Genomic DNA, 12474 nt, shown 5'->3' on the forward strand with positions numbered 1-12474 from the left:
GGGGGATATGCAAAGAGAAGAAATTCGCAAAACAGGTTCAAAACCTAGCGGGAATGAGAACACAAACACACCAGTGTCAACACAGGTCGAAGGGGAAGAGATGGCTACAGTCAATGGTATATCCGTAAACGATAGCAGTATGCAAAAACAATGTATTAACCCTAATTTTTGCAAGATGTATCCTGTTTTGAAGTCTTTTCCAGGTTATAGGTCACAGGAAGATGAAGGATCCAGCCAAATCGCAGTTCTCCTCCAAGCAGTCACTTTGCAGGACAATCAGGTGGGGCCTGTCCAACCAGGTAGTGCAGTAACAATATTCCCCAATGAAAGAACTAGTGAGATCACAGCTACCGGTAAGTGTGAGACAGTTCATTGCACAGAGACAACACCACACTGTAAACAGATTAGGAACGGAATGGTAGAATTACACCCTGTCTTGGGAACAGTAACTCCCAATGGGGGAACCGATAGTCAGGGAGTAGTCCTCACCAGGAATAATGCAGTGTATTGCCCGTGGCCCAGAGATGAGCTGCGATCAATCATTTCAGAATTCCCCGACCCTCGGAAGCATTTAGCCAAATGTCAGAAATTTATCAGAGATCTGGGTAATGCGTATGAACCGACAAACCAACATTGGCGGATATTTTTGAAAGCGTACCTACCCCCTAATATTGACACTCAAAAATGTATCACTGATTGTAGATTAGAGTCGGATAGTCTTATGACTGACAAACACAATCAGGAGAACTTAGAGCAAATTAACAGGCAACTAGAGTTGTATTTCCCCACAACTGTTAAGTGGAGAAGAATTTTCTCCATAAAGCAGAGGGAAAATGAAATGACATCTGAATATTTCCATCGGGCCCTGCAAATAGTGGATAGATACATTGGGGTATCAGATACAGGGAACAATACGAATTACAGGGAGGTGGCTGTCTCTGTGCTAATGGACGGACTCGATAATACAGTAAGGGACAGAGTGCAAACATCTTTGCCTAATTGGAGAGGGGTCACAGTAGCTTGCCTTAGACAGTGCGCAATTGTACACCACAAAAATATCGTTAGGCGTAGAAAACAACAGGAGGAGAGGCTGAGGATTGAAAGTATACAGGCTTTTACACCAAAGTCTCATCAGCCTAAACCCCAGACCCCTGCTGTTTGGAAAAGACAGAGAACATGCTATATTTGTAGGAAGGAAGGGCATTTTGCCAGAGATTGTAGGTATAGTAGAACACATAGCCAATATAGACCCCTAGACAGAGAAAACAAGCCACGTTATTAAACACATAGACGGGATCAAGGGACATATAGTAAGGAATCACGAGCCATATAGAAAACACAGATTCGGTTAATGGGAAGAACAGAATAAATGCAACTTTACCCTTTTGACAGAACTTACTGGGGTTAGGAGGAGGCCTCTAAATTTCTGTTTCTCTCTCTAGCAGAAGTGACCTCTAAGTAACTTAACAGGAGTTTTGTTAGAGATGGTATACATATAGAGTGCTCCCACCCAGGAAGCACAAAATATGTTAGATACCCACGAAGACTAATGTTGCATTTCACTGTTTTAGATGCATGTCCATCACAGGTAGAGGAAATTATCTCAAAGATACCGGGTTCCCTATGAACTTAGAATGGACAAGACACTGGATTGATGGCTGGGATAGTCCCAGTAGAGATATAACACACATAGAATTTTTTTAGGGGAACAGACCGATTAGGGAATCATTCCCTGTAGTGCCCAATCCAGATGTCAAACTTTGTAAAATCTTCTTTGCCTCTACAAACTTATCTGTTACTAAACTCTGTGATTTGTCTTCAAAGTTTCCTCTTCATCTCTTAAGTTTACCGTCAGGATTACAGTTCAAACGTCACATGCCTACTCTTTTTCAGAGTTCTGCCCAAACCCAGTATATCTCACCAGCATAGGGACACCAGTATCAATGTGCCTGGCCACGCACAAAGGGTGGAGAATGGGAATACTGGTGAAGGGAGACTGTGCATAGATACCGATATACATGATGGTGTGACAGCCTGATGGTGAACGCAAATCTGACAAATTTTCTTTTTATTATTTCCCCTCTCTTTTCACTTTCCAAAGATGGTTCACTTCACACAACTCATAATACACAACAGTTAAACACATTGAAATGCAAGATTTATGTTCCCTACAGAGAGGTCACTGACCCAGAGAGAACCTGTGACAAAGAGCAGAGTGTAGAGAACATCGTATCACTGGAGTGTCTGTTCCGGGAAAGCTGAGAGGCAGGACTGTTGAGACGGCACCTGAGCGCGGAGAACAACAAGACCAGAGGTGGTTGTCGCACCAGTTTTTTTTAATTTTCTCCATTCCCCACTACCCTCCTTCTCTTCCTCTCTTTCTCCCCCCCTTCTTGTTTCCCTTCTTTTCCCTTAACAAGATGGACTTACCCCAAGAGACTGCGTTCCGGGTTTTCCTGTTAATCCTGTTGTTGACCAGGACAGTCTGTTTCGGTGAGGGTCCAAGAGAGGTCGAGAAAGGGTCTGGAATGGGTTCTGATGGCGGGGATGGATTTGAAGAATCTCAAGAGCAACACATCACTCGAGCAAAGGCGAGTATCAGAAAGCGATCTGGTAGTCAGGGAGCTCGGAGGCACTGTGAAGGGTTATTGGCTGAGGACAATTGCATTTGTAGGAATTGTGAGAACATAGTCGAGGATGGGTGCATCCAGAGATGTCAGTCCAGCCTTAATATCAACATGGACCGTCATCCATTGAGTGATTACCACTCACTAGTGGGTAAGGTCTTAAACCAGACAGAATGCTGGGTGTGCTCACAAGTACCTCAAGGTCAGAGCAAGTCAGGATTAGTACCGTACCCTTTAGCAATAGATGAGGTATTCGAATTACGGGGTGGGAGACTGGTGGACAAGAAATTCAATATTTCTAGGCCCCCTAGTTTGAAGCTCCACCAGTATCATGTAGATATATCCTTATTATGTTTCAATATTTCCAATTACCGATAACCGGGAAATTGGGAAGTGACGTGGAATAACTAGACAATGGCCTTTTTGCACAGAGCTGATAGGATACCCATAGACTCTGAACTTGTACGCCAAATAGCCAACAGTGGAAGGTATTTTCGGTATAGGTATACTCGAGGAAGCAAGACAATGTGGGTTGGAGAAGTATCACCAGGGTACTATGCTCATATCATCCAGCCTGATACTTGTACTGAGCAGATGGGAGAACTAGGGATTGGGTTTTTCACTTGGAAAGTTTGTAATATGGTAATGTCATATTCTGTCCCCTATGTTCTCCCCGATGATGCCTATTTCATATGTGGGAGGAAGGCGTATAAGTGGCTTGCCCCGAACTCAGAGGGGTTTTTTTATGTTGGAAGAGTGTTGCCAGAGGTCATGACCATAACCCATGATAAGATGAAAGATGTTCACCGCAGTGCTCAGGCTCCTTATACTCATACTCACTATGAACACATCATCAAGAGACACCTCATAGAGAGGACAGAGCACGCAGCCTCTGATTTGATCCACGAATCCACCAGGATTCAATTCCTTCTCGCATTAGACATCACCCGTACTGCCAGAGGAATTATAAATTATAGGTATATCCATGCGCTAGCGAACTTGATAGATAATATCACTGAGATGTATGACGACACCTTCAGGTATACGGGAAGGGAGTTACAAGCTTACAAGACGGAACTGATCCAGCACAGAATGGTCCTTAATTATATCACAGCCGTGACGGGTGGGTACTGTGTTACTCTGGCAACTCAATATGGTGTGAAGTGCTGTACATATATCACGAACAGCACTGACGACCCCACGGAGATCATCGATCAAAAGATGGACGATATCTTGCAGTTGAAGTGGGAGTTCGGGAGGAAACACAACCTTACCCTAACCGCTGTGGGTAATGAGCTGACCGGCTGGGTCTCATGGTTGAACCCACGAAATTGGTTCTCAGGATTAGGAGAGGGGGCTCAAAATGTTATTAAGAGTGTAGGAAAGTTTCTCCTTTGTATCCTGGGAGTCGTCATAATTATTGGCTTGATATTTAGGTGTGTTCGAATTCTGACGCGGCGCAAGCACGGCACAAATTTGATGAGTTTAAGAAGCAAGGGCATTGTTATAGCAGCAGATTTAATTTACGACCCATCCATAGAGACAGTGTTATGATAAGGATTGCAAATGAATTCCATGGCCTGTTTCTTTCACCCGTTTTTCCTTTGTCTCCCCCTCTGCCCAGATACACCCATCCAGAAAAGACATCAGCCCTACCCAAGAATGTTTATGAAAATGTTATGTGAATGTATTTTAGATATGTGTCTTATCTTCATCTCTACAACCTTCAGTTAATGACACACATAGTCGACAGGTGATATCCACATATACTAGCACTCACATATGTTGCCCCTCCATGTATCATCAACTAAATGTGCACCCCATTTGTTAGAACAAGAAGCCGAAAAGAGCTCGGTAGTGTTTGTCAGCCCACTTACAGACCCTTCATACGGGATAAGAAGGATTTAATGTATACTTTGCAATACCTCAAAGCTTATCTAAAACATATACGGCACGATGATACATGCCCCTCAGACATGGATTCATACATACATGCTTTTTACTATCCCACTAGGTCATACATTTCCCGCCTACAACTCTACTCGGACCATCCAATCGTCTGTAGATATTATATTGATATTTTTATGTTTAGTGATTAGATAGTGGCAGTTATTGGTGACTGCCAAAGGGTGGACTGTCAAAGTCGAAAAATATTGAAGAACACACAGCACGTATAAACTGCACATATATGCCCACTGCGCGTGCACTTGTTCTGCAGTGCGTGCACATGTACGCACTTTGCGTATGGTCGCTCCCGCGGTCCTGCGCATCGGCGTGTGGTATGGGTATTACGGCAGAGTTTGTGTACACATGGAGGGCCATCAGAACACATTACATATTTAATCCAAATAGCGCACAATGTACACATAGTCTCCTTGCACCACATCAGAAAGTTATAGCTGTTTAAATGGTTGCAGAACAAAGGGATTCACCTTTACAGGATAAGAGGGGACAGACTAAGGTTATAAGGTGGTATTTGGTATCCAGCTGTAGGGTATTTTAAGGGTAACATTCCGGTGTTGGTCTGCGGAAGATCGAATGTTCCTGCGGATAGTTATGTGCAGAAGCAGAATGTAGATATAAACTGTATTTACTGTATATTATGTATGCGGCGGGAATCCAGAGACCACCCACAAGAGCAGTTGAGAAAGACATCGCCTACCTTTTCAAATCAACCTATGACCTCTCCTGTACTATAAAAGTGCATCCCTGTGTCCAATGGACAAAGGGATTACAGTATTCATTGTATTGCTTTTGGAAGACTTGTATAAATAAAGCCTGCTGCAGGCCGGCCAGACACAAGACTCACAACGTTATCTATTTGATTACGGAGGACTGGACCAGTATGTACATTGACTGTAGCCATTATTCTGTTATATATATTGTCTTGTATTGTAGTGTATAATTTGTATTGTAAACCCCCTTTCAGAAATAATCCACTGTGGTGTCGGAACCCAGCGGTTAATCACAATTGGTGTCGTGTGCTCATTGCCCTGCTAAGGTTTAAAGTGTATTATTATTATTATTGCATTGCTGTAGAAGGTTTTAAGTGTATCTCTGGGTGTGTATGCGCTGCGAGTACTTTGTACCGTCAGCGCGGCGTGTGTACGCAAAGTCCGTACACTACGGAACCCTTTAACGCTGATAGCGTAAAAGGTGCGTAGTGTGAATTAAGTATAGCGGCCACAGCGGCTAAAGGTTTAAGGTGTGTTTAAGGTATAGCTCTCATTCCTGTAAAGATAATCGACATTATCAACAGCTTTGCACACTCTTGGCATTCTCTCAATCAACATCATGAGGTAGTCTCCCAGAATGGTTTTCAATTTACAGGTATCCTTGTAAAGAGTCAATCTATGGAATTACTTGCCTTCTTAATGTGTTTGAGACCATCAGTTGTGTTGTGTAGAGGTAGGGTTAGTACACAGTGGACTCCCCTATTTGACTATTATTGTAATCCATATTATGGCATGAACCACAACTCAGCAAAGAGAAACAACAGTCCATCATTACTTTAAGACATGAAGGCCAGTCGATACGGAAAAATTTCAAGAAATTTGAATGTATCCTCAAGTGCAGTTGCAAAAACCATTAAACGCTATGATGAAATTGGCTCTCATGAGGACCTTCCTAGGAAAGGAAGACCAAGAGTAACCTCTGCTGCAGAGGATAAGTTCATTAGAGTTACCAGCCTCAGAAACCGCTACTTAACAGCACCTCAGATTAGAGCCCACATAAATTTTTCACAGAGTTCAAGTAGCAGACAAATCTCAACATCAACTGTTCAGAGGAGACTGCGTGAATCAGGCCTTCATGGTCGAATTGCTGCGAAGAAGCCACTACTGAGGATGAACAACAAGAAGAAGAGAATTGTTTAGGCCAAGAATCACAAGGAATGGACATTAGACCAGTGAAAATCTGTACTTTGGCCTGATGAGTCCAAATTTGAGATTTTTGGTTCCAACCACCGTGTCTTTGTGAGACGCAGAGAAGGTGAGCGGATGGTTTCTGTATGTGTGGTTCCCACTGTGAAGCATGGTGGGGGAGGTGTGATGGTGTGAGGGTGCTTTGCTGGTGACACTGTTGGTGATTTATTCAAAATTCAAGGTACTCTTAACCAGCATGGCTACCACAGCATTCTGCAGCACCATGCCATCCCATCTGTTTTGCGCTTACTGGGACCATCATTTGTTTTTCAACAAGACAGTGACCCCAAACACACCTCCAGGCTATGTAAGGGCTACTTGACCAAGAAGGAAAGTGATGGAGTGCTGCGTCAGATGATTAGGCCTCCACAATCACCCGACCTAATCACAATTCAGATGGTTTGGGATGAGTTGGACCGCAGAGTGACGGAAAAGCAGCCAACAAGTGCTCAGCACCTCTGGGAACTCCTTCAAGACTGTTGGAATACCATCAGAGCCGGATTAAGACCATGGGGGGCCCGGGGCACTTAAGAGAGTGGGGCCACTAATAGAGAAGGCAGAATATATATATACACATATACACACACACACCCAGGGCCTCGCAGGGACTAGTGGGGTACAACACAAGCCTAGAGCCGGCTGTATACCATGCCCCTTGTCAGCCTCACATACCCACTCCCCTGTGCCTCCTGTACCTGACACCCCTTTGGTCCCCGTCCCTCCACTGTATATCCCAGAGGAGGTCCCTTCCCAGGTGCGGGTGCGGGGGTTAGGAGGGAGTTTATGGGGTGTGAATGTGGGAGACAGTGGGAGTAGGATGTGTGGTGGGGTTAGAGAATTTGGGTGTATGTGGGGTGAACACGGGGACTAGGCTGTGGGGTGTAGAGGATTATGGGGTGTATGTGGGGGAATAGGGTGTGTGGCAGGGGTAGAGGGTTATGGGGTGTATTGTATGGGCAGTGGCAAACGCAGGATTTCCATGGGGGGGGTTTCCGTACATGTATGTATTCATGTGTTTGTATACGTATATGTGTGGGTGGGTATACATGTACTGTGTATGAATATACTGTATATAATCCCAGTAAAAAAGGCAGGTGCACTCAGATTTTACCAAAAACTGTAATGATGCAAAGTCACAGCATATCAACATGTCAGGGCTACGGGCCCCCGAAACGTGGATATATGCTGTGACTTTGCATCATTACAGTTTTTTGGTAAAATCTGAGTGCACCTGACTTTTTTATCGGGATTTATAATTATTTACAGAGGGCACTCGAGTATTATTTTGAATGTCAGAGGAGTGCCGGACCACCGTACATACACATACAGTAGCATACACACACACACACACACACACACAGTATACATGGACACAGCATACATGCATGCGCGTGCACACACACACACAATACAGCACACATATATACACACATAGTATACATGCACACAGCATACATACAAACACATACACACACACAGACTATACATGCACGCAGCATACATACACACTGTATACACACATACGCAGTATACATACGCATAGCATACATACACAGTATACATGCATTCATAGTATACACACACACACACACACACACTATAGATGCATATAGCATGCTTTGCATACACACACACTACACATGCCATACTACACACACCATTATAAGTAACTACAGCCTTCCCTCACCATTCCTCCCCCTGCCCGCCAGCCAGCCAGCCTATTTAATTACACACCACCGGCCTCTCCTTCAATCCCTACATACAGTATCTAACACCCACCTGGATTCCATGAGTGTATTGGACACATCCACTGCCTACTCAGTACCCTCACCAGCCTTTTTCTCTTTCACCTCACAACTCACATACACGTACAGTACCTCCTGAGAGGAGCTGTGTGCTGCGCTGTCACTGCAGCTCCCTCTACAGGCACCAAGCAGCAAGCGTCTTTGTGTAAGGATGGAGCTGCTGCAGCCTGTCAGTTCCTCACGCTATAAACACACACAAAAAAAAAACGATCAGCAGCGCAGATGGATCGGCGGCCAGGGGGGGTTTCTAGGTACTCGGAAACCCCCCCTGCGTGCGCGTATGATGGGGGGACTGGAGTAGGGTATGTTGGGAGGTAGAGCGCTATGGGATGTATGTGCCCTGCACTCCCGTCCCCCCTGCCACACCGCAGATCGGATCTCTCTTCCGATCCGATCTGCGGTGCTGTGCTCCCCGGCTCCCGTCCTCACTGCAGCAGCAGCTGCGCACAGACAGGACAGCTGAGCGGAGCGACGGCTCAGCTGTCCAATAAAGTATGAATGAAGCAGCCTGCCGCTCAGTCATTGGCTGGGCACGCAGGCTGTTTCATTGCTACATTATTGGACAGCTGAGCCGTCGCTCTGCTCAGCTGTCCTGTCTGTGCGCAGCTGCTGCAGTGAGGACGGGTGCCGAGGAGCACAGCACCGCGGATCGGAAGAGAGATCCGATCTGCGGTGTGGCAGGGGGCCCTTTTGGAAAGGGGGGCCCGAGGTACGTATCCCCCGGGCCCCCCCCTTAATCCGGCTCTGAATACCATCCCAGGAGACTACCTCATGAAGCTGATTGAGAGTATGCAAAGCTGTCATCAAAACAAAAGGGGGCTACTTTGAGGAATCTAAAATATAAAACATATTTTGATTTGTTTAACACTTTTTTGTTTACAACATAATTCCATATGTGTTCTTTCATAGTTGTGATGTCTTCAGTATTAATCTACAATGTAGAAAATAATTAAAATAAATAAAAACCATTGAATGAGAAGGTGTGTCCACACTTTTGACTGGTACTGTATGGCGGGCTAGGCCAGCTAGAGTGGCGATAAAAACCCTTTATAGGGATAAGAATATGGGAGGATTGAGTTTATGCAATTTGATGCTCTATTATATGGCAGCACAGGTGGTCCAATTATCTGGCTGGATAATGAATCCAGAGGGATCAATGCTTCAAGATTTGATAACCTAGAGGATGGAATCAGTTGTCTCCCCGATAATGTTTCTACTCTCGGGGACAGCGGCAATGTGTCTCATATGTTAAGGCAGATACTGTTGGTCTGGAGGTAGAGTATGCAAATAATACCTACGGGTGGCAGGATATAGAAGGAGAAACTCCACTATGGTATAATAATGCCTTCTCAGAGTTGGTAAAAATATGACAAGTTAATATATGGGCTTTAAAGGGTGTGTTTTTCCTTGGACAACTATATAGGGATGGCATTTTCAAATCATTTCAACAACTACACTAGTGGGTATATTTACTAATATTCGTGTTTGAGTCGATTTGTGTTGTGTTTAAACTCATTTTTTATCAGGTGTATTTTCATGCAACTTTTGAATCTATATACGCTAATTTACGAAGCTATCGAGTTATTGGTATTCGTATTTTCCGATGGCGATAGCAGTCGTGTTTTTTTGCTCAATTTTCAGCCAGGAATGACGTTTGCATTCGTGTTTAGGTTGTTTTTAAATGATTTTTTTCAAAGTACAAGGCGGCAGTGTTTTTTTTCAACCCAGGCCGCATTTTCACTTTCAGTTTCGATTTTCATCCTCGTTCGTGATTGGTTGTGTTTCTGATGTAGGAGTGTCTGTGCGCAACCATATAAATACGCCCCAAACAGTCCGCACCTCGTGGGTTTAGTCAGTGGTGAGGAGGGAGGTTGTGCTGTGGAGGTTGGTGAGTAGTTGGTTTGGTGAGGAGTTTGGTTTACGATTTCTGAGTGTAGTATTGTGTTTGAAAGTAGTCTCGTCATTCTTGTAGTCTTGTTTTTTTTTGTATTGTCTCATTTTTTGTCCTATTTTTTTTTTATAGTCCCTTGTCAGTGTGTGTGTGTGTGTGTGTGTGTGTGTGTGTGTGTGTGTGTGTGTGTATGTGAGTGTGTGTGTGTGTGTGTGTGTGTGTGTGTGTGTGTGTGTGTGTGTGTCTTGTGCAGTGGTAGTGGAGGAGTTTGTTGTTTGTCTTTTTATTTTTCTGTGTTAATTGTTTAAACACACAATTATGTGTGAGTCAGAGGTGGGTGAGGTGAGTGAGGTGGAGGGTGTGAGTGAGGGGGAGGAGGTTGGTCAGGTTGAGGAGGTGAGTGAGAGTGACGCTAGTGAGGTGGAGGAGGTGGGTGAGGTTGCAGCAGCAGCCTCAAGTGACAGTGATAGTGACAGTCAGACAGCTCCGCAGCCACGCACCACTACTAAGACTGGGCGGAATGTTACATTTAGTTATGCAGAAAATGTGTCATTGGTGCGGGAGCTGATGATGTATCAGCACAGCTATTTGGGCCTGAGTCCGCCAAGGTGTCAACACGGAAGAAGACGGTGTTGTGGGCGAAAGTAGTTTCTGCTGTAAATAGTGAGGGGGTGGTCAAGCGGACGGAGGACACGTGCCGCAAACGGTACTTTGACAAAAAGTGGCGTGTCAAGTCCAAAATGGCAAAGGAGGCGAAGTCGGCACGCAAAACTGGGGGTGGACAGCCCTTTATTTCCAGATATCTGGACTATGAGGAGTCCATACGGAGTTTAATACCTCCTGAAGTTGTGCAAGCAACCCATGCCCGGGATTCCGATCGGGCCAGGAAGGATGGTGAGCATGTGTTTTATTCTTTACATTATGTTTTTTTATTTTGTGTGTGTGTTTGTAAATGTGTGTCATGTGACGTTGCACATGAATACTATCTCCAAGTGGGCGTAATTTTTTTTTTGTTTTTGGTATTATTTTATGCAAAAGTCAATGTAACATAGTACTTTATTGTATGTCATGCTGTTTGGTCACATTTCATCTTACATGTGTTTGTTGGCTTGGTGTGTCATTGAACTGTACTGCAGTAATTGTGTCCTTTATCTTGTGATTACTTATTACCATTATGTTTTTAGATGTATTTGTCAAGTTATCCATGTGCAATGGTCACAAAACAGTGGTTGACATGTTATAGGCTGGAGTATTGCAAAGTCACTTTGCAACCAGTTATATGTGTCATTTCATTTGTACAGAATGTATTCATGTTGAAGACCAACCCATTTTTCTGGGCCCATTTAGAGGTTGTATTTGTACCCTGACACAACCCTGCTGACTTAGTGACATTACTATTATGTTTGTTCTACTTTGTAATCAAAGATTAACGTATGTATTTGTTGTTATGGTGCTAGTGTGTGCTTGTATTGACACATCAGTGACCAATTTCTGGATTATATTGTAAATTAATGACATTAGATGTACAAATCTAGTTGTGTGTTTTGCCTTGTTAGAGTATGTATTTGTAATTGTGTCCGATATTTGTGTGCTGTACATAATTTCCAGTGTAGCACTTCCCATATTGCATCTGTGTTTTTATCTACATTTTGGTAATTTTCCACATTAAACAGAGACAAATTTTTGACATGTAATATTTATCAAAATAATGGTTTGCTTTAACAATAAAAACATTACTAATGTACAATTAGACATTATATCCTTATTTACATTGTTGAAAAAAGCTCTACTGTTCGTCCTGCAGTCAGTCCCCTGACATCTGAGGATGATGACGGTGCGGAAGCAGGTAAAGTGTCCATTGTAGTACAGGTTAACTTTGTAAAGGTATGGCCATACCAATTTATTTACTTTAAATAATAGGTCCCTCAACAGAAGTCTTGAGCAGCAGAAGGCGGCCGCCTGAACCCCCACAAAGAAGGACACATGTGCCAACAAAGAAAGGCCAGTCTGATGGCCACTCCCAAACACAGCAGGCTACCCCGCCACGAAGATTGTCTGCAGTTTCTTTGGTACCACCACTGCAAATTTTGGACACACCTCCAAGACGCAAACCACACTCTCCTCATCTGGATGGTGAGTAGGAATCTGAAACCAACAAATATATTAGTCATCTCGTAAAAATCCATTACATTTTTTTTTTAAGTCTACAAGCTGCAAAATCAGTCCTA

Source organism: Pseudophryne corroboree, chromosome 9 (genome assembly GCF_028390025.1).
Source record: "Pseudophryne corroboree isolate aPseCor3 chromosome 9, aPseCor3.hap2, whole genome shotgun sequence".
Classification (NCBI taxonomy): Eukaryota; Metazoa; Chordata; class Amphibia; order Anura; family Myobatrachidae; genus Pseudophryne; species Pseudophryne corroboree.